The sequence below is a fragment of the Agelaius phoeniceus genome, chromosome 3 (assembly GCF_051311805.1).
Source record: "Agelaius phoeniceus isolate bAgePho1 chromosome 3, bAgePho1.hap1, whole genome shotgun sequence".
Lineage (NCBI taxonomy): Eukaryota > Metazoa > Chordata > Aves > Passeriformes > Icteridae > Agelaius > Agelaius phoeniceus.
The window spans coordinates 23373768-23397820 of record NC_135267.1 but is presented as its reverse complement, the minus strand read 5'-3'; positions in this window follow the sequence as shown (position 1 = coordinate 23397820).

The window sequence follows — 24053 nt, the reverse complement described above, 5'->3', positions numbered from 1 at the left end:
TTTGTTTACCTAATTCTAAAACCAGGCGTTCAGGGCATGGCATATATCTTACAGATATGAGACATTGAATTAATTAAACCAAAAAATTTCCTCAATGACAGTATCTGTATCACAGTTTTGTCCTATATGGACTGTGCTATGGTAAAGGCAGTCATTGTTTAGTGTTTTTTGAAGGGAATAAAAAGATACCTGGTCCAAAGTGCACTGTGAAACTACCAGGTAAATACTTCAGAAAGCCTCAGCATGAAAGTAAGCCACTAGTGTTTAAAAAGGGTTACTTGAAAGTTCTCAATAGTTTCACTCAGTTATTTCAGACTATATTGCTGAGTGCTTTTCACCTCAGCCTTACAGACCAAATAAATAAAGATTTTTCCAAGTAAATATGCTCTCTCCTCTTAGAAAAAAAAACATAACAGATTCAAATCAAATCTCCACTATTCAAAGAGAAAGTACTTTTCTCTTATATTTCTTCAAAAATACCTTTGGTTCAGCAAGACCTTTTTACATGACATCTATGGCAAAATCCAATATTCAACGTTTAAAGCTGAAAGGTGTTCATCTGATCTAACACACATACTTTACAGCAGTGATACAAATATATCAGACAAGCTGCATGACACAGCAGGCAGAGGACAAGACATCCGTTCAGGGGACAGAGCATCTGCTCCTGACCCTCACGTAGCTCTGCCATGTGACTGGAGGGGAAACGATTCTCCTCAGCTCTGGTTTCTCTGTCTGTGAAAATGGAGATGAATATTCATATCTGCCTTCTGAAATGCAGTAGAACATTAATGAAAAATAAACTTTTGAGCTGTGCTTAAAAGTGTTGGGCTTACAATCACATGTGCACTTTTACCTAGAGAAATCAGGAAAGCAAGAAATTATTCATGCTACTCTTTTAGAAAACATAAATTCAAGCCCTAATCTTTACCTGATACTGCTTTTCCCTCAAGAAGGCAATTGTTTTCTTTTTCAGACTTGAGCTTCTGACCATTCAGATTGACAGTTAACTTGGGATTCTATTTACAAGCTAGGTTTTATATGTTTGTGTGAATTACATTTATGTGCCAAGAACAGAATCAGCAGGAGAGTCATGACAAGCAGCCTTTAAAATGCCATTATTTTTTGATTCTGAAGGCTTGAATAAAAGAAGATATGGGGGATAAAGTCTCGAAAAAAAGTTGGCATGTCTATTCAGATGTGTATTGATGCATCCTGTAACACCAAACAAAGCCTTTTTTTACTTAAAAATTCAGTAAATGAATGATGGGGGCTGGGTCTGTAAGCCAGTTGAGCTCAGTGCTTAATGAAGAAGAAGGGGTGGATGTAACACTGACATACTGTGAAGAGCTTGTAAAGCATATTCTATAAGGATGCAGAAAAGCAAATCAAAGCTAAATAAATCAAAACAAAAAAGGGGTAGGGGAAGTGAAGGACACAGTGTTTTGAAGGCCATCCTGAATAGATATGAGCTCCTGAGTTCTTGAAAGCCAGAGAAAAAGAGGTACTTTGAGTAAGAGAACTATGATTGTCCTTTATGATACCAAAGGATGCAGCACTAGCAAATGGGAGAATTCAGACCTTCCAAGATAACCTGGGTGTTCTGTCCTTCAGTAGCATATATCTAGACCAATGTTATTATAACATCTCATTAGAGAAATAAACATGTCTAGGTCATTTATTTTTCATTCCAATACTATGATTATCATTAGAGAACATTTAAAATTTAATTGAAATATTGAAATGTATCAAATTATTCATGAGCAGATTGTATTATTGTGTGTTTTGTACAGTTCATTCACCTATTTTGTTTGCCAGCTTCTCCTTTTCTTTAAGCATTTGATTTCTGAATATTCTGTCTGTCTGCTTTGGTAAAAGTCTATGTTTAATGTCTTTATGTGTTTAGATGAGACAAAACATTTGAATTGTAGCAGCCCCATGCTCTTGTGTGCTTACGCTGGTTATATACTTAACTGAAATACAAATAAATTCAGATCCTACTAGTGTGACTTAGAGATTAATTTGAACTATATAGACTTCAGGGCAGAGCAATGATAGTGAACTAAGAGATGGGCATGAAAAGGCTGCTTAACTGACATATTTTAATTCACATCCACCAAGCACAGACGTGGGGCTTTTCCTTTTGAGTGGTAAAAGGCCTGCAAACCTGAAAGCACAAGGTTGTTCCTGTTTGTGCAAGGTCTTTTGTAAAACAGAGAGTAGCAGGAAGCTAGAAGATGTGATAGATCTTTCTGAAGTCTCTCCTCTTCAGCAACTGTGTGAGGGGAGACCATGTTAGTGGGCACACAGAGTAAGATCAAAGGTCAAGGCAGTCCTCCACAGAGGACTGGAGACAGGCACGTGGGAATAACTGATAGCATGCTTCAGGATGATGGAGGGGAAATGCTTCTGCTGTGATAAGGATAGTTTTGCCTTCAGAGTAATTGGTGGAGGTGGCAGTTAAGAGGCTGTTGGGGAAATCTCTGTGTGTTTTGAAGATTATTTATTTGAAGAACCATGGGACCAGGGACAACCAGTCCATAAACACATGCTAAAGGGGAAGTGCTGTACAGCAACAACCCCAAACAGTGACCGTGAATGTTGTGAGAGCAGGAGGGGAATGGATCACAGACAGCAGTGAAGCTTGGGTGCCTTTCCTGTAAGGTGTCTCCTATGCCTACTTTTGGAGGAACCAGTGTTCCACTGGTACACAACAGGTAGAGCTGTAGGTAAGTCATGTTTAAGGCAGCTGGGACTGTGGGTGGCTCTTGTTTGCCTGGGAATCTGAAAAGTAATCAGAATGACCTGCTCTAAATTTTGTTTATCATTCCAAAGCAAGTAGGAAAAAGAGAGCGGTAAAGGACATAAAAGTCACCCAGGACAGAGTTTTCTACAGAGGCTATCTAATAATTTGTATCATCTTTGTTTGAATAAAAACTTTACTGATGCTTTTTTCAGCTGATGGCACATAAACAGTGGTATGAACTCTTTTAGTGTCTGTTTCCAGTGTGCAGCCATAACTATAAAATAAGGATATGGAAAGTGTTGCCTTACATCACAGGAAAAGCAAACCACCTTTAAAAAGATTTTGCTCTCCTGATTCAATTAAACAACATAAGGCTGGCTCAAAGTAATTTTAAGCTCTGGGTGTGAAATACCACCTTCCATATCATATAATCCCATCTTTCTGTCCTGTGATGGTGACAGAGAGCCTGAACCATTTTGTCTACTTTTGAAACAAAAAAGTGTACAGATTCTATAAATTGTATCAGTCATAGAGCAACCAATGGAAGAAGCAATCTAACTTGCATGATATCATTATATAAGTTTTGGATTTCTTTCTAAGTTTTCAGTTTTCTAAGTTTCAGTTACTATGAAACTGTCATCACCTGCCAAAAAGGTGCTGAGGATGTCACAATCATTTTATTTCACAAATGCCAAATGCTTCAGAGAACAGAGAACTGGACAGCCCTAATGCTATTCCCTCAAGTTTGAGAAAATGTATCCTTTGTAGATTTGACCTGACATTAAATAATCCAGATATCCAAAAAACAGGAAGACTTCATTTAAGTTTGGCTTTCTCTCCTGCCAAAATAAGCATATTATTTAACAATATGGTGCAATGTGCTTGCAGTGTCTGCATTTTTGTAGGAGATTAATGAATCTGTTACCTGCATCAGAAGTTGAATGCAACTCCAATCAAAATGTAAACCCATCCTTTTGTTGGGGGATAAGCAAATGTGCTCTAAATATTAGGTCTGTCAGGTACATCATGTCATAAAGAGTTAACACAGACAACGTATACTCAGGTTGCACTTCCATCTGTGATTATTTTGCATTCATAGCAGTCCAAGCCATTAAAGTGTTACCTTCAGATCTTCAGATTTAAAAAACAAAAAAAAACCCAAAAAACTCCAACCAAACCAAACAAAACAAACCAAACAAAAAAAGAAACCAAACACAAAGAACCCCAAAACAAACAACAACAACAAAAAAAACACCCCCCAAAAAACCCCAAAAAACAAAAACCAAAAAGAATTTAGAAAGAAATAATGTGCGTGAAATCCAACACATGTTGTTTGGACACATTTGAGCTACAATTAGAAAGCAGATCTATGGGTTTCTGGTTTAAAATGTGCCATTTTGGTGGATTCTGAAACAGATAAACAGCAAAAGCTTAAGCTTGGGAGTTGAACAGCAGAAGTGCAAGCATGATTCAGATTTCAACCTTTGCTTCTGGTCCTAGAGACATAGTGCAAGAAAAAAGCAGACACAGAGGTGGAGGGAGAGATTGGTGAAAAGAGTCCCTGTCACCTTATTTCAATGCTCTGACACAGGAAAACTCAGAGCAGGGTGTTTAAAGTGCATGCATTTGAAATGAAGTTTCTGTGTTGAACAAAGTAATGTCTCTTAGTTTTACTCACACATAGATCTAAGAATGATGATGAGTGCAATACTTCAAGGACCATTTCCTCTTGACATGCGATGTTGAAATGTCATGTAAATTTATTTGTATTAATGACTGTTTCTACAGAAGAAATGGTATTTATTGACATGTTCCTGGTGATGTTCTTGAATTTGTAATTTCCTGTATGAATCATGTATTGATAAGATCAGGATTAAAACTACATGTGCTCCATGTGTCCTTCCAGATGGGTGCACTTAGGTCTGACAGGGATGGAGCTGTAGTGGTCAGTGATATCCAGGGGTTGCAAAAAGCCTGGGATGAAAAAGAATCTGGAAAAGGCAAAAATTTAAGTTTCCACTGAGGAATTGCAAGGTACAAAAGCACTATTTACTTCATTTCACATTGTTCTACACCTCCGTGTAAAGTGGGTGCTGCCATGTGGTCCAAAGATCTGTTTTTTCTGCTCTCTCACATCACGGTTGGTGAAGAAACAGTAGGCAGTGTGATTCATGCCCTTGAGATGTGTTATGGTATCATGCTATCCTGGTTTTCAAGCAGAAACATTTCATAGTAGGAAAAAGCCAAATCCACTGGTGGTGACAAAGCATAGCACCTTTGAAACTATGTATGGTTTTCTATTTGTAAAATACTACATCTTCCTAAAGAGGCTCTTTCCTTCTAGGTAGGTTTAGCAAAGAATGTGTATATACACACATGCCAGCTTGTTTCTATGTATTTCTTCATGTAGTATCAAATCAATGAAATTATTCATAGCAGCCAAAGCACAAATACACTAGAACTCGGTTTTGCAAGATGCTCTTATTTCACTGGGTTTATTCCAAATATCACGTACAGTTTATCTCTCAACATGCCTGAAATGTTTGCTAATTTGTAGCATTCATATTTCATGAGGGCTTGTTATAAAAAGGAAAATGCTACATTCCAGTGAATTGTGGAAACAGATTACTGGGAAATGTTAGGAAATTTTAAACCAGGCAAGACATGAGATGGAGGAGTAGATTTCTGAAGGGAAAAGAAAGAGAAAATAGGAAGAGTTAGTGGTATGAAATTTCTCTTGTGGAAGTATTGTGGGCTTGATTATCAGGGCTGATTCATGGTACTGAAATTACTGTAGTCATCAAATTTTAAGACTTTTAAAAAGTATTTTCCATCCTGGCAGAAGTCAAGAATATGTTTTATTTCAGCAAAATTGAAAAGGATGACCAGGATGGAGCTATTAAAATAGATAGTATCTATGTCTTAACCATGGTGTAGGTGAGTTCTGGAAGCATTGTCAGTATTTTCCCTTGGTCCTGGAGCCCAGGGACCTGCTGGAGTGTACTCTAGATTCTCATCCTGTAGCAATATTTCTTTCCCAAGAAGAAAAAAAGGATGTTAGATGTGCAGGTCATGGCCAACCATGGAGGCAGAACAAAAGCAGGCTCATAAAGGAGAACAGGACCAAGTCTGTATCTGCCACGTAGTCTGGGCTCAACTAGATTGACTTTATGGATTGTCTTTCTACATTCTATGTTTTGCTTTGCCCACCTATTAATAAAGAGGAAGAATGGAAAGTACTTGGGGACAATATTAAAGAAAATGCACAAATTGTGAGCTAGGTAAAAGTAATAAGACCTTTTATGTCTTAAGTTATTAATATTGTGCCAGTTTAGTTTAGTTGTCATTTAGTTTGCTTTCTGCAAAGCATCCTGATGCCTTTAGCACTGCCTGCTCAGCTGAGTGGCATGTGTCCATTGTCTCTTCCTCTAGGAAAATTAGTACATATACTTGTATGATTATGAAACAACTTTGCAATGTTTATTTGTTTGGTGTAGGAAAAAAACCCTTTTCATCTGAATTGTTTTCATAAAGATTTCTTTTGTACATGAGCCAATCTCAATGGAGAAAATGCTATAAATCTTTTGGCAGTCCGGGAAAGAGTCTCAGAAGAAATATTTGTAATAAGCAATATTTGGTTCGTATCTATTGTTGGCAACAGAGTTTCCAAAGAAAAGTTCCCTCCTATGACACAACCTGCACTACTATTTGCACTGTAACATACTGAGGACTTTTAGGGTGACATAGTTGAAAAAACTTCTGTCAATATTGACATCTTCCAGAATTTGTTGCTACAGAACATAAAACGCACAATGTTTGAAGCTGAGGAGATTGCTTCCTCAAGACAGCTTAGAGGTTTAAAAAATTGCAATAATTTCACTTGACATTTAGGTAGGCCTGTACCGCCCTGATGGGTCAGTTTACAGTCGAGGTTTCCTGTTTGAGCCCTTTAGCTGGTGTTCACAAACATTGTCAACAAACTGATTCAAGAAGATTTTCTTGGAGATGTACTTCCATTTATTGCTACAAAAAGTAAAAGTAGGCATTAAACTTTCATTTTGGTGAGTTTCTGTCTAGAACCCTGCTGCTCGTGTTGGCTTCAATGACAAAGCAACCATTTACAAATTTGCCCTTTTGTTCTTATTTTCACAGAAGCCAAGCTGACTCAGCAAGAGATGACTACAATAACTTTTAGACAGATAAGAAAGAAATAACACTATTTTTCTTTAGCCTACTGTTTTCTTTAGACATTCTTCTTCCAAAAATGTAAGTCATCACCAGTAAAACACTTTTTTTTTTTTCATTCCCGACTGAATTATAGGGTGCTTGGCTAGTAGAAAACAGCAGTATTTTAGACTTGTGCCTGCAGAGGACTAGATGTAAATACAGATGTGTAGAAATAATATAAAATAAATTCAAGCATTACTTCGTGTTCTTTTAAAGCACAATCTCTAAGCTTTGGCTAAGTACCCTTGCACTTTATCTTAAGGTATCCCCTGTTCATTACATTTTTCCCCACAAGGGTTCTTTAGGTGTGCAGGTTTTATGCTGTGAAGGCTTTCCAATTCACATCTTGTGAAAGCTTTCTCTGAAATGTGAATCTTTTGCAGCATTTTGTCACAAGCTGAATGACTGGACCTGCCATTCACCTCAGGCTTTTACAGAGCCCTGTATGTATTGCCTGAGCAATGAGACAGTGGCATCTCGTGTTTTTACACTCTGCTTTTCTCTCTGAAAATTATGCAAACAGGAAGAAATGGCTATGGATGCCTGTGACATTTTCTCCTCACATCTCAAAAAGGCCATGAGATTACTTGGCTCCTACTGAAGCTAACTGTAGTGAGAAGGGAAAGCTTGCCTGGGAATAGTGAAGAGATAAGTCATTAGCTAGCAAGCAATATGACACTCATTGTTGTCTGACATGCAAATTGATTCATGTCTAAAAAGTCCCTGACCCTGGTGTCCCACTAAGTTTCACAGACTAAACAAAAAAAAAAAAAAAAAAGTAAGAAAATATGGTAAGCCAAAGAAAAATGGGAACAGAATTTGTTGGTGAAATTCTTGGGATTTTAAATCCTCTTCTCAATGACAGCCAATTTTGGTTTTCCAGATGAAGTGCCAGATAGGTTTTCAAATGGTCCATTACCCACATGGTTGATATAAACACACATGGTGGTGATCCAATGAACTTTCTCCTTTCTATTAGAAGTGTGGACTGAGCTGGGCTTCTTAGGCAGGATTTTTACCTAATGAAAAAATATTTGGGGCCAATCTAGGTTGTACAGTCTTTGGGCTAAAAAGGTCTGCTTTACTGGTGTAGAGATCTAAGTACCCTTCTAGGACTGGAGAAATAAACTATATTATATGACAGATTAGCTCAAAATGTGAAAACTTGTGACATGTTTACTTGTTGCTAAATCAATGCATCTGCTGGATTTTGAGCTTTCGTAGGGCATACAGACCTGATTAGGAACTAGAAAATTGTGCAGAAGTGGGCTGGTCATACTAAAGTGTCTGTTCTATTTGAATTTAATTCTATTTAAAAATGCCCTCGTGCATATAAGAAAAGAAGTCACTTGAGGTATTCTAAGAGATCTCTGAATTTGGCAAGCAAACTCAGTAGTATTATCTGTGAATAAAATTTCTTGATGTTTCCCATCATCAAACTCTTTTTAACCTTACTTTTAAAGTTGCTTTTAATTTTTCCAAGATAGGACTAAAACTTTCCATGCCATAGCTTTGCCTCAGGTTGTGTTTTATATTTTATATTTGGAAAAAATCAGGCTTGTCTGAGGGTAAGATAATAATTCTGGCACTTCTTTCCATTTGGGAAGTTTTACTGTTCTATTCTTTAATGAGGCTTGAAGTTTGTCTTTTATGTACACCTCATGATTATCTGCCCCAATTCACCTTTGAGGTGCTGTAATTTACAAACAGCTGGGGAACTTTTCAGAGCTCAGCAGTCTGTTATTCCTTATCAGCAGTCAGTTCCTTGTTCCTAGGAAGAGCTGGAGTTAGCAGATGTGTTTTCCATAGCATATTTGGGTATATTTCCTTCATCTGGTCCACTAAATTAATGCTCTTCCTGAAAATGATACCTCATGTGTAGTCTGGATGTGAGTACTTTGTTCAAGTTTGGATACTGGGACAGAAAACAAAACTAGTGTCTGCTCACAACCACCTTGACCCCGTGGCAGAGGCAGAAGGGAGTCGAAACCAGGGAGGAAATCTGAACTGAGGAGGAAAAAGATGAGAAATACCAATAAAACAATCCCCCAAGGAAATTCTTTCTAAGGAGTTAAACCCAGGTTGTGCATAATGCACAGCAGTGAGCACAACACAGTACCCAAGTGACAATGGGAGTCGAACAGAAAATGATTGTGTGCATTCATGTAATGAAAGCCTGTATTGCCTGATTAAGTTTGTCCAGGCAGTTTTCATTCTGGCTTTCCTCAATCTCTGAATGCTTGGCTTTGAACCAAAGAGTTCTTCAAGTTATTCTAACATATAAAGTGTCATATATAAATGGTGCCTTTGTTTTGAAGTTTGTCACTTCACTGCTTCCTCCTCTTCACTGAAGAAAAACAAAACTCATTAAAGATGGTCATGAACAAAGGAAAATATATTGGTAAAAATTAATTTGTGCAAAAGTTGAAGTTTGATACTGGAATCCTGAGGCTGTTTTGTAGAAGCTGAAAAGAAAATTACACTTTTGACATGAGGAACACGACAGCTGGACTCTTCATCAAATCCTTTTGCTTTGATATGCAGAAGTACTTGCATGTTAACTTCACAACAGATTTGTCAAAGAAGCTGCTGGCTTACTCCAAGCTTTCTCCAAAACACTTGAAATGGTCATTCAGAAATGTTTATTTAGGAAGAGATCAAAAAGCTGAAATCCAGACAATTCTCTTTTACAAGACGGCCATTAAGGACAATGAAAAAGAAATAACATCTGGCTGAATGGGGGTTGTGACAGATGAAAAATGAACAGTTTTTTGGGCAGTAATTGTGACCTCGCTTCAATGCTGTCTTCATTTGCATTTGTGCTGCTCCTTATTTTGACCAGTGAAAATGTGATGCAATCCACCTGCCCTTTCTTCATAAAAGGAAGCTGCAATGTTCATATGTTCCTTCATTTACTTACAATTCAAAATTTCAAGTTCAATAGTCATTAAAAGAAAAATTGTTCTGATCTGGGTAGTCAGGAATAGCTTTTAGAAGAAAGTAAATTTGTACTTTTTTGAGGTTTTTTAATTGGTTCTTTTCTGTTTTAGTACACTTTGTTCAGAGAGAAGAAACAAACAAACAAACAAACAAACCCCCAGGCATACAAGAAAAACAAAGAAAACCTCGCCAATATCTGCTTCTTGCACTGGAGGGATTCCTGATCTAATGGAGAATGGGCTTGTTTGTCACACCTGTGTGTTGAGGGACCACTCAACAGGAAGAGGCAACAGTACTCAAGACAAGCAAAGACTCATTAGTCCTCTACAGTAGGATATTGCTCTTTAAAGACAGACACACAAACACAGTAGGGGGATGACAGAATAGAATGGTGAGAAACATGTTATTTCCTGTTTAGTGTCTGAATCTTTTTTTTTTTTTTTTAATTTCATTTTCCCTGAGCAGAACATTTGGGAAGAAGAATGGAGACCAGGTTTTGTTTCAGAAGATGGCTGAATAGACCTGAATATGTCATTCCCCTTCCATTTCCTTTTCCCCTCACCAGTTTATCTCTTACACTTTTACAAACAAAGATTCTCCTTGAGTGAAGTGTCCAGTTGTTGGTTCCACATGTGTATATGTGTTGACCTGCCTGTGCACACTTTTATCTTCCAGTCCCTGTATTGACTCACCTTGCCTCCAGTTGATTGATTCCTCCTGTTTCATGCTGTAGAGCTGCACAGCTACTGCTGTGATTCAGATTAGACCTTACTGTGTGGGCTTACTCTTCCAGAAAAACCTTTGATCCACCCTCAGAGTTCTTTGTTTATATTTTATTAATTCCAATATTAACTTGTTTTTGGTAGCTCTTAAGTTTGTTGTCTTTCTCAATCTGTGAAACTGCCTCATAAGTGTCATGTCTCCAGGAACGTTTGTATTTGATGGACTCCTCACTTGAAAAGAGGCCACACCACAAACAGATGGATACTTAATATGGTCCCCATGGTCTAGAAAAACCCTATTACCTTTATCTCATCAGCTCCCAAACCAAAAAAAAGGGGCAAGTAATCATTTTTGCTACCTGATAAATGTATGGGGACCATATCTAAAGTGAGACTTTAGACTATGCTTGAACACATCTATTGGAGACAGAGCTGTAAAATGCCTTCTCAGCCTTTGGGACTTCTACACATGTACAGACCAAGCAGGGGAAGAAGTTCTCATAAAAGAAGATAAAATCCAAGGAAAGCCTGTGTCAAAGGGGGATGATCCACCTATATCTCTCAAAGGTGAACATTTAGTGTTATACTAGCAAGAGTGGGCAACTGTGGTCAAGGGAGCTGTCACAGAGATCTTCTTTGTAACTTCTGACATTCTTAGTCAGTATAAATGATATATTTTTTAAAGGGACCTAAACCCTGCAGTTTTGGTTTTTGTTTCGGTCTTTAGACAAGTACACTTCCAACAGAGTTTTAGAAAGTGTCACTCCCTTCTAGAAGATAGAACAGGAAATGTTTCATGTTATTGTTGTTGTTGGCAGTCTTGCTTCCATTTCTTCTGACAAAGCAGACAGTGGAAAAACAAATAGAACGACTGGACTCTTTTTCTGTAATACCAACAAAGATATCTGTTGGAGGAGGAGAGTGTGGTCTCTACTGCTTTAGCAAAATGTGAATGTCATGGAAACAGGGGTGGTTCTGTTCCAGAAAATTTCTTCAGAAGGTAAATCCTCTGGGAACATAATCAATGGGAGCAGAGATGTAGAAAGAGATCCACATAGATACAGATTTGTGTATGGTTAGAGGAAATCTGCTTTAGCAAAAATACAGTGTTCCTATTGAGTCCGAAGATGCTGGAAAGTTTGGCGAAATTAATGATTTATATATTTTTTTTTTATTCCATGGAAACATGCAAAGTAAGCTGGAAGGGAGCCTTTTTGGTCATCCAGTCAAGCTGCAAGGATTAGAACAACTTATGGTGTGTCTGTGAGATATTTGCTTGACTTGATGTCTTGGAGGATTTCACACTTTTTCTGGGCAATTTAATACAGTTTTTTATTAATTTTCTTGGTAAAAGATTGAGGAAGGTTTTAAATTTATTACTTATCTATTTCAAAAATATAGAGAAAGGGTGTTCTTACTGAAGTATCTTGTGCTTGACTTGATGCCTAAAGAGGCTAACCTGGAACAGAGGCTGGACAGAGTTAAAGGGATAAAATAGGTGTTTATTGAAAGGCCTTCAAAGGATACACCTTGGGCAGCACAAGAGCCCAGCTGGGGCTCTGCCTAAGATGGATGCATAGTGACAAGTTTTCACACTTTTATAAGTTTTGGTCCATGGGGTCAATTATACAATTTCAGCTTTGTTATGAAGTCCCATCCTCCCAGATTGCTCTCCTCAATTTGCTGCTGTTTACACTTCTTGGGCCCAAGACTGTAGTGGCTATCCTTGGTTCTCAGGCTGGAAAAGGATTGTTTTGTCAAGCTAAACTGTGAAAAGAACTTGCTAACATGTTATATGAAGTTCAGAGTCACACACTGAGGCAGTACAGAATCTAAAAATATGAAAGCTAAAACTTAAGGCATCTTATTTGTAGTTAATAAAATCCTGCAAGCTGCACTAGAACGGTCGTTACAACAAAGGGTTAAAATCTGTCACAGGAGAAGGGTTTCTGACTTGCCTTCAGATATTTACATGTTAAGTATAGGCTTGTTACCCTTGGCTCCCTTTATAGAAACAGGCACCTTTGAAGGATAATTAATCTTTCCTTTTCAGCCACTCAACCTTTGGGAGGTGGAAACTCGTGATTTCCTACAGCTTTTTCTTTGAATAAAGCCACTCCACTTTCATCTGTTTCGTGCTTGTTTTGCAGGAGTATGCAGGTAACAAAGTTACAGGGATTTTTTTTTAGAAACAGTGAATTTTAAGCACTCAAAAGATTATTTATTAGAAGTTTAAGGAAAGCAAGTTTCAGAGTCAAGAGGATTTGTTATTCAGAACAGGTGCCTTAGGCTGTCAGAGAGCCAAAATGTTATAATGTAATCTTAATGTTCTATCATAATTTAGTTTAATGTCAGATATAAAACATGTTCTATGAATTCTGTCTGAATGATACTAAAACCAATACAGTTTTCTGGCAAATTATCTCAGACAAGGGATTTATTTGAGAACACTGAAAGCTCTCATGAAAGGAGACTATATTTTTATATTAGAGCTGCTTCCTTTGTCTGCTTCCTTTGTCTGCAGCAAATTTTCCAAGACTCCCAAGTGGATATTTAGTGCCTAATTAAAAGAGAAAGAAAACAAATTGAAATATTTATCTTTGAATTCTCTATATGTATAAGCCAATACATAATGTGATTTAGATCCTGATTGTCATTTTTCATTTTTTTTAAGCTGAGTATACATACTTTTCCTCATTTTTAAAGAAGACTGGAGCCTATAAAGCTACACAGATTCACCCATGGCATGCGTTGCTTCTCACACGGGAGGTTTTTTTCTCTCATTCTTATATTCCTCCTATTACGGTGTAAAATGTCCAGGAGGAGAAAGTGCCAAACACTCCAACAGGTCTACAGTGATTTGATCAGTGTCTTAAAATCCTGTTCAGAGAGAGAACCTATTTTAAAACAACAGTGGGTTATTATTTGGAGTTTCTTCAGTGCAGATTTCAGTTCATTAGAAGATTTTTATTGCACATGAGTAAACTTACTCTCAAATGCTACCAGCTGTACAAATCTAGAGGTCAAATCCTAGGCTAATTCACTCTCCAGATACTTCTTTAGCTTCATTTACTAATGTTAGTATTTAAAAATTTGATCATAACTCCAGGAGTTTTATTTCTAATGGAGCTCAAAACTTTATATACAGTCAATAATATAAAATCATAGGAGTTTCAAATTTTATGTTTCAGTTATTTTTTAGCCACCAACTTTTCTTACTACTTTCTGTATTTCTTCATTCTCAGATTTAGTACTATGATTTCTTTACTTGCAGCAGTAAATGATGAAAACTAAAATAACTTTTAAATTTAAATCAATTCACGATTTTGTTAATATTTTCTTACATATCTCAAGCTTGTCTTGCATATACCAATTTTTCCTTATTCAAGAGGATGTTTCACTTGTGGTGCTGGTATATTTTTCTAACAGAAAGAAAACAGAATTAAATGCTGCTGAGAAGAATGTTGCATAAATAAATAAGAAAAGCAAAGCAATTCACTAGTTTTTTCCCTCTGTATTTTCCATTACTTTTGTTTTATTTTATAATTTCTGGTATCACAATAATATATCAAGGCTGCTCTTTGCAAGATCTTGCAGCACCAGATGCTTTGAAAAGGTGAAGGTTGTTAATATTCTTAACAGAAGGCCAATTTCAGGATGTAGCAGATTACACCCTTCTTGTCAGAATGGGCTGAACACCTCCACAGGAAAGGGGGGAGAGAACAGTGCTTCTGACCAGTTTTACTGTATTAGTCAATAACATTTAGAGAATAAAACTAAATATTTTTAATGACTCCATAGGTCTACAAATATTTAAAGACAAAAAATGTAGCTGAAAATGTTTGTCAAATAGTGTCCAGGAAAATACATTTACTGCAAGTTTTTCCGGCTAGGAGAAGAAAACAGCTGAATTCTTGGAAAATGATCCATTGTGAATATGCTGAGCTTTGGAAGAAAAAAGAGTGCAAGGTTCAAATGTAGTGCCTGTTAGTAAGACTGAATTTGACCCGACCCTAGGTGCCACATTTACCTTATCTTATCCTGTTTTGACTATGTGCAATGTTCATTCATTGGTCTTTATACTTACAAGTCACATTTTATCTCTGGTAATTTGGAGCTAATATATTCCTTGGGAATTCCTAAGCTATAGCATATTTTCTCTAATGAAAGCACTGGTATGAAAAGTATTTAGTCTTAGCTGCTACCACACACCAACAAAGTACCAGGAATAGAGTGGAATTAAGCTACTTTGCAGTCCCTGTGTGTTAACAGTGTTTACTTGCTAAGCTGCAGCCACACCAGTGTGGGTTGCCTTTTTCTTAAAGAACCAGCCACAACACTCCCTCTGGCTGCAGTATTCCTCAAATTAATGAGCACGGTGGTGCAGGAGAGGATTTCAATGTGACATCTCCTAAGAAACACCAGACAGAAGAGGATGTCTGTGGGTTCCCATGGCTCTTTCACACACATTAAGGAATAATGATACTGCAGTGAATAATGTACTGGAGTTATATACTCTAATGTATTGAGATAATTTACAAATAAAAACTTTTTCATTTGTTAAATTACTTCCAGATCCTTTACTCTGTGTTTTAAGCAAATGTAATTGATGGTGCTAGTTATTTTTGAAGATAGAGCAGGTGATATCTGTGACAGAGTAGCTGAAGAACAGCAGAATACAGGTATTGATTACAAGTATTTGGATAAAGAACAGCCTGAGCCTCTTGTTCACATCCCTTGCTACAGTTCTGCCTTACAGGAGGCTGCCAATACTCCCCACGTTGCTCTGCTAGAATTTGAATGTAATCACATTAGCTTCCTATCAAATAAGGACTGTAACTGGAATCCTGGCTAGCATCTTACTCTCTGCTATAATTGCAGTCTCTCCATTAGTATAAAGAATTAGTGAGTGTAAATAGAGCAGTAGAAAGTTCAAGCCAAAACTCTGGAGTTGCAGTCTGGGTATTTTTGGTGCACTCAGCAAGGAGAGTTTATGCATAGTTGCTTACTATGCAGATCACTGTTTTATCTCATCTTGGCACCAAAATGATTCAGAGGGCAGTGTTGAATTAATCTGCCATCCCAGGAGACCTATTTTGGTGGGGTTTTGAAGCCTAGTTTTGAATGCTATTAATTTATCCCTTACTGGCAGAGTTTGTTGGTTTGATGGTTTTATTTTGGTTTTTCTTTTTTTTTTTTTTTTTTTTTTTTAACCTGATAACTATAAAACCAATCATTATGAGCTGATGGTCATGTTTTTGAAGTCAAAAATTTCCCTCAGCTATCTTTCTGACCGTTGTGGTGACACCCCAGGATGCATTTCCTCTTTCAGAGGATGCTGCTGCCTGTTGCCTCCCCTCAGGGCAGCAGGCTGGGCTGCAGCAGGCTCATCACTCTCTCTACAGGCAATTTTACATTGTGTCAGGTCTGCCTTTACACAGGGAGAATACTTGCATTGCAAGAGTGTGTCCCAACATTTTAAGGCATTGGTGTTTGTGATGTAGAATATTAGCTAGACATATTATTTTAAACCCAAGAGCGTAATGACATATTTTCTGCTCACTCTCACATGGTTCTGATTTTCAGGGCCAGTTATGCATTTGACCATGGGTGAAAAAACTGTGTGACATCTTGGTAGACAGTATTTTTACTTTCTTAATATGTGGAGGCTTGCAGTAAATGATGGGTAGAGTAGGGCCAGGGAGGCTCTACTGGACAGTGTGTGAAGATTAGGAGTAAGATGTGCCTGTTGGTTTGAATGAGATATGTTTAGTGCAGCCCACAGAGCCCTGACTCTAAACTTGATGGCATCCAGCCCAGAGAGTGAAATGTATCCCAACAAATAAATCACCAGATTTTTGTTCTATTTGACTGTGTTAAAGCAACAGTCTGCAAAAGCTGGGACCACCAACTATGTTGTTTCTGTTGCATATCTGCTCTAACCAAATCACTACTTCTTTTTATAAGTCAAATGTTACTGAGATGACTGAGAACATTATTTAGCAAGCACAGGTCTGTGCTGTTCATCACCCAACAATCTGTGCTTGATTTGCAGTGCACCCTTATCTAGTTTCCTTGGAGAATATCTTGACATATTGAAACCATATTTTGCTGTTTTCACATCTTCACGTTCCTTCAGCTCTTGCCATGAAAATTCTAACCATCATTTCCAGTTACTTAAAAAAACCTAAACCTTGAGACAAAGCATCATTTCAGCTTGCCCTAAACAAAAAAGATTACAATTGAAAGAACATTTAATTATATTGCAAAAGTTTTCCATTGTTGGAACCTATGTTTTGCTGGGCCAGACTCTGCTCTGCTTTTAACCATCTTAAGAAATATCTTTCTTTTACACTTGTAATACTTCAAACTCTTTTTTGTTTGTTTTCTTAGTGAGGAAAAGAGGGCAAGATGTCAGTCTTCAAAAAATTCAATTTAATTTCTTTGGAGTAGTAAGCACACAGTGGAATTTTCCAGGGAGGGTGAGAAGAGCAATACTTTGCATAGAAAATGTGCTATATTGAAGTGCTCCTCTCTTAAAGAAAATCCAAACAAACAACAAAACATAAAGTAATTGACTCCTATTTTAAAAGACACTTCAAACACACATGCAAGAAAAGACAGCACTAATGTTCTTGTCCTGCTCCTCTCTTTTGCAGGCCATGATGGAGATCCACTAGTGAAAAAATGTATATATGCATGTAGATGTATGTATATGTATTTTTATATATATATATATACATGTGCATATATATATTTGTATACATGCGTGTGTGTGCATGTATAAGTGGTATGATAGAAGTCCAAAGATCTTGAAATTTCAAGAAAAAAAGTACAATAGTGTAATGCAGAGGTAATGGCTCTTTCTGAAGCACTCCCCAAGAGAGCCATGTCTCACTGGGGCCATGGTGGAGACTCGAGAGTGCAGTTGTTGCCATGCTCCTGAGGCACATCATCAGGCATGGTGATAAAAGTGACTTGCCAAACTGTTTGCCATCAAGTCTCTCAAGTTCAGAGAACTGTTCCAGCTTTGTGCATGAGTCTGAGCAATTTGGGCTGCCCTGTACTCTGCCTTCTCTGCAGCCACAGAATGGGGTACTGCTATCTTTTCAGACTTTCAGATCTCTGTTGGACATCCCCTTTACTGGCTTCTGCGGTTCCTATTCAGTCTGGATGGGCAAAGTTCTCCAGGAGTTAGTGTGTTTTCTCTAAAAGTGGTCCATTTTTTTTACTTGATAGGAATGTACCAGGTCAGTGCTTAAGGCTTTAAATTTTTTCAACAGGTTTTACACAGCTTTAAATGACAGAGAATAGCAGAGAATTTTGAAAAAGGGTTTTACTGGGTTGGATTCTGCAGAGATTTGCTACTTCCCTGGCAGTAATACTGAAACAATGAAGAGCTGGAGTTAATTGGGAAAGACTGTGGGATGAAGATGGCAACTAAAGATGTGAAGGTTAGGGAGCCTGAGCTTTATTAAACTCATCCTGCTAGCTTTTATATATCACTGAAAAGTGAGGGACTCCTGCCTCTGTTTCCATGTAAGAGCTTGGTGAACTATACCTCTGAAATGTCTCTTCCTTACAAAATAAAACCAGAATATATTAAGTATTTTTGATATTGTAGAGCATGGTTTTCAATTTTTTCTGTGTTACTGGAGGGCATCAGTGTCATTTTTGCTCCTTGAACAACTATGCTTTCATTCCCTTAACAGGAAGCTTTTATGGGATTTTTTTCACATGCTTCCCACTCATTTTTCTCAATGATCTCCCAGATAAATTATTCAAAGGGGTTTTGCCTGTAGGCTACAGTTGCCTTTTCTTGCTAAAACACATCATGCAGTCCCTCAGGACATTTTCATGTGCCCACTATATGCAAGACCTTTATTTAGCCTTTAAAAAGCCACTTGCACAATTTTGCAACTAATGTCTGAATACATATGTCTCAATGGCTTTTATTTGAACCAAGCATGTGTGTATGCAGAGCAGGTTTTGTAAAAAAATAATTCAATAGATAATATTTGCAGATGTCTCTCAACCAAGCAAAAGTTATCACTAGAAATCAGTACCCACTTTCTAATGAGATCCATTTATTTATCAGAGCTGCTAGTAAAATGTCACAAAAATATCTGTGAGATTGTTCAGCTGACTTGGAAACTCATTTGAGCTGGTTAGCAGGAAAATTTTAGCTAACACCAAGTGTGATGCAACATGAGCACTTTTAGGGTTCTAATGTTCTAATCCTTGTGCTTGTTTGCTTAGTGAAAAAGTTTCAACCCACTGGAATGACTGCTCTTTCAGTGCCTTAAATCAAACATACCTGGAGGCCTCAAGATGAGAAAAATAAATATTTGAAAAACAAACTGTCTGTTTGCAAGGCCTCCTCAATAGCCTGGTTCCTCTCTGACACTTTCATTTTCCCCTTCAGAAACTTAAAAGGAATATGCAGAGATCCCGGACACCTAAAACCAATACTAAAGAGGCTGAGAGGCAGGGCTTGTGAGCTGTGGGAGGAGATTATAAGCCAGAACAGGGTAGCCTTTCAAGGGTGTTTTAACCTTTATACATGCTTGACTGCTTTGAGCTCATCCTGTTTGGAAAAAAGCATGAAAATTAAACTAAACCAGAAGGGCAAAAACTTTTTTACGTTGAATAAAAAGGTTTAGCAAAGACTGTCTGTTTATTCCTCGCTTGGAGAAAAGGACTGCTCTTTCATAAAATACCTTAAATTCTATTTTCACTGAAACCCAACAATATTTGTCTCAGAATGGTTAGTTATTTGTAAAGAGTTTTTATATGCAGTAAAAAAAAGACAGAGACACCTTCAACCTTGCTTTTATTGCTGGTATTTTTAGTTTTACAGCATTTTTATTGGAACATAGATGCAGAAGGGATCTATTTGGATCATTGGGTCCAGACCATGCTTTGCAGCCAATGTCACTATATGTGTATAATACCCTTCATAAACCAGATGGAAGTCTATCAGTAGCTAGGAGTTGTCAGACTAAAAACCTATTTGAAGTTTTTTTCAGTATTTCAATGCCAAATAGCTACAGACCTTTATCTAATTTCCAAACTACAATTTTTTAATAATTTCTTACTAGATAGTCATCCATTAATATATACTATGAATGAACTAAATTAACAGAGGGATATTGTAACAATTTGTGAATCCAGTTAAATTCTCCAGGGTAGTGCATACTGTGCCAATAGAAATATTTGCATGGTACTAAAAATTAATGTATGTGGAAGAATATAAATCAAGTAATTCAATGTGAGCTTTTAAAGCTTCCACATGATTTTCACATCTTGCTTGAAGAATGTGAAAGATACCCTGGTAGTAACCTCTGAAAGTGCAACCAGGCACATTGTTCATGTGTTATGGGTTATATTTTAAAACTAAATAGTGATAGAAATGGCTATTTGTTTATTATTGTCATTCGTGCAAAGCCCAGTGTAAAACTATTACTTTTATAGAGGCTTGGAAATGTAAATAGTTTTGAAGGATAGGAAGCATATAAATATGCATGTATGAGAATCTATTCACCCTTTGATGTGGCAATGGTTAAGTCCTGCACAGACTGTGCTCCTTTCACAAGCCATGCAGGCACAGCAGGGCAGGGAGTCTCTCATCTGTGTGGGTAGGCACTTCTGCAGGCTTGTGGGGAAGATATACATCTTGATTTCTGAAAGAGATATGATAGTCCTGAAATAAGGGGCTTGGCTTTAACTAAAGGTTTCTTTACGCTTTTCTTCAGGGAAGTGAGTCATGGGATTTGCTGGTGTTTATCCATCACTCTCCAGCTCTCCTGTTACTCAGGGGAAATTGGTACATCACCCTGTGCACCGGTGTGTCTACCAAGGTGACAAAAATATGCCCTTTGAGGAGTATTGCAGCAGACTAGTCCTTCTCCTGCAGGCTTCTTGCAGCTGACTGACTGACTGACTGACCGGAAGATGTGGGACAGGTTTGAACTGATTCTTCCACACTTGGGAATCAGGCTATGGAGTGATGGTCCACTTCAAAGGGGCAGCAACAAATGTGATAGAAAGAACTGTGGTAAAAAAATAAATGAATTTTGCCTCATATCCTATAGATTGCATGTGCTTGGTATAGTAATGATTTGCTTAGTATAATTATTCAGTCAGTGTCTTGACAAAATTCCATAGGTCTATACACTATTCCAGAGAATAGGAATTTTATTATAAAATGTGTTGCCAATGAATAATTTGATGATCCTTTTGAAAGACACAGTTTGACCACAAAGGTGCTGATTAAAATGGCCACAATGTATTATTTTCCATAGCAGGATTAAGCAGATAAAATAGTGGTATTTATAGCAGTGTTTGGGAGGTTTGGCTGTCAGTGATCTTGTATCAGCGATGTGATAATAGGAAGTTCTACAGAGGAAAATTGAGCAAAGAGGAGGCTTTTGATGCTGACATAGAAAACAGGCTAGACTGAGTAATGATCTAAGGAGATGGTTGTCAGCGCCTAAATAGGAAGGGGGAGGGAACAGGCTGCTATCTGTCAGCCTAGAGAATCTTGCACACAATTGTACTTCAGCTCCCCAAAATGTTTTCAAAATAGTTCAAAGTATTTTAAAATAATAGTTCAAAAATACCACCTCTGACCCATACTTATCCTTTGCCTAATGATTTCCTGCCACCTCCTGTTCTTGACCAGGACAGCTCAGAAGGAACAATGAGTATTGTTTTCTTGAAAAGATAAATCCATAAATGAAGCATTTGCAGTCCTTGAAGAGCGCAGTAGGTCCTATTTCTCCTCTGGTGTAGCTGCTTTTTATTAAGATGCATGAAGAGGACAAAAAATAGGTCACAGGTATGGTAGCAGAGATTATTTCCTTTACATTATATATGAGGAATTATAGAAAATGATGCAGATTTACATAGACTTGTCTAGGGGGAAAAAAAGGTCAAGTTTCCAACTCTAGGTCCTCGATTCTTAGGTTTTCTTGGACAAGATTGAGGTAATTATTGAGGTAATTCCCTAGTATTGACAGTTCAATCCTGTCAGAACAGAAGTGTGATGAATTTGAGTTGATGGAGTTTCATCTTTTTTCCGCACTCTGTTTCTTCACTAGCTCTTTCTTCCTTCCTCACTTGTGTACAACTGTAGAGGTCACAAATCAAAGCCAGGACTATTGACCTTTTAGCAGAGGGTCCCTGGGAGATTTTTCCTCTGAGTAAAATGATTCTCAGCTGATCGAGTTGTGGCTAAATTTGCAAACCCAATGGGGTTTGGTCTAGGGCTTTGAACAGTGATATATGATATATTTCACATGTGGAACATGTGAAGTTCTTTGTCAGCACTAAGGAAGACATAGAAAGTGAATAATCTGATTTAGACACTTGGGTGTTTATGGATCACCTCAAATGATTTAATACAGAGAACTGCAATTTGAGGCATAAACAATTCCAAGTGCTAAAACAGCCTATCCAGCTTTGCTGCAATATCTAGATGTTCCCTTGAGCTACTGTGATACTGAAAAGCTCAGGAATAAAAAAATTGACTACTCATATTTATAGTGATGCTAGCCTTCAGAGAAGAGTACTTTCAGGGGAAGTTATCTGCGATCTTCATAGGGGTAAGGCAAAATAGATTAAAAACTAAACAAGAAAAGCCAGCAGGAGACGAAACACATGCCTCTTTCATTTGTAAAGGTGTTAAAGTGCTGTGTAAGATCCTTTTTCTACTTCACACTTAAACTTGCAGACCACTAGAAATATTTATAACCAATGAAAGCCACAGCATGTGCAGGGAATTTCTTTCCTATTTTTAAGTGTAACTGTCTAGAATATTTGAACATGATTTTGTGTCTCTCCCATTGTTCTCTAGTGAATAAACTGAGAGTGCTCAGCTGAAAGTCCTGGCCCTACACTGCTGAGTCTGCAATAAAAACCTCTTTGAATCAGGGGATAAGGAAAGCTACATTCTGCTGGAATTATCACAAGTTCTGAATGGCCTTGATAAACAGTACATAGGCAGAAGTGCTTCCCTTTTGACATACAAGAATGTCCTTGTTACAAAGTCTTGTACACAGTATTGTCAAGACCTGATTTTATTTGTAGGTTTCCAGATGATAACTTAATAGAGATATTATTGAAGGATAATGTTTGAAGGACTTCTGAGTACATGCATTTTGGTGCTCTCTCAGGCAGTCTGTCTGTAAATATTTAAAATTTTTAGAACCCACATTTAATCCTCTCAAAACTAGAAAGAGATAATATTTAGTTTAAGAAAAAGCAAGATATATATCTTCTGTAATATTTACTTTTCTGGAAAAGCTTCTTGACCTTTAACTTATGTCATCTTAGCTCTGCTTTCAGTGTGATCTTTTAGGTTTCAGCAACTGTTAGATATTTATGGACTGGTAGTGCCTGAAAACCTCAATCAGTCCCCTGTATATAAGGACACCACATACCTGCAGTGGGAAAACTTCTGAAGAGCATCTAGAAGACCTTGGACTCTAAAAGACCAGGTAATCAGGTTAAAAAAAATAAAAAATCAGTGTTTACTGTGGAACCAGAGGACAGACTGATGAAGTGAATTGCTTGAGATCAAATGAGAAAGCTGTGGGAGAATTTGGAATTTGTGAGTCCCTGACTACCAGCTCAATCACAGAATCGTCTTTTTTCTGATTAGAGACATTTCACAAATATGTTCAACCTGCAAATCTTGGACTTTTGGGGCTGAATCCAGGTGCAAGTTCCATGCTGGGGATGTACCACCTTGCTGGCAGTGGGAGTCTGTTGGTGCTGGTCTTATGAATACTCTGAAACCTCAGCTGTGAGACAGTGTCTTCAAAGGGAACAGCTATGCTGCTAGGCTGGCATTGCTTGGGTCTTCCAAAGAAGCCATTCCCTCAGCCCAATGCTGTCTTGCTCTAGAGAAGTGAGGCTCTTTGCAGAGAAATAAATTCTCTTTCCCTGCTCCTGGACTATCCTAGTCCTCACTTGCCCAGTCCAGAGGTCCTCAGTCCTGTGGGGCATTGGTATACAGGTCATAGGGCTAGAAGTATGTAAGTGCCTGCCCTAGGCTGGATTAAATGTCTGATGTTACCCATCGAAGGAAAAATTACTTCTGCATATTTTCATATATTCTCTGGGGTAGTTCTTTGAACATTCCAGAGAACTGCTGTATGTTCACCTCAGTTTCTTACAGCTTTGTAGGTCCACATACTGGACATTTCCCAATGATTTTCTTTCACTGTTCAAGACATTCAACTCCTTCCTTGGTTGTTGTTCTGTACCTTCCTTTGACATTTGTGGGAAGGCTCTCTCCCTCTCCCTCCATAGCACAAGTTTTTACTGGTAGCTTTTTATGGATGCAATGATCATTTAACTGCTGTACCACGCTAGTGAACAAGAAAGCAATATTTAGGCATGAGTCCCACAGT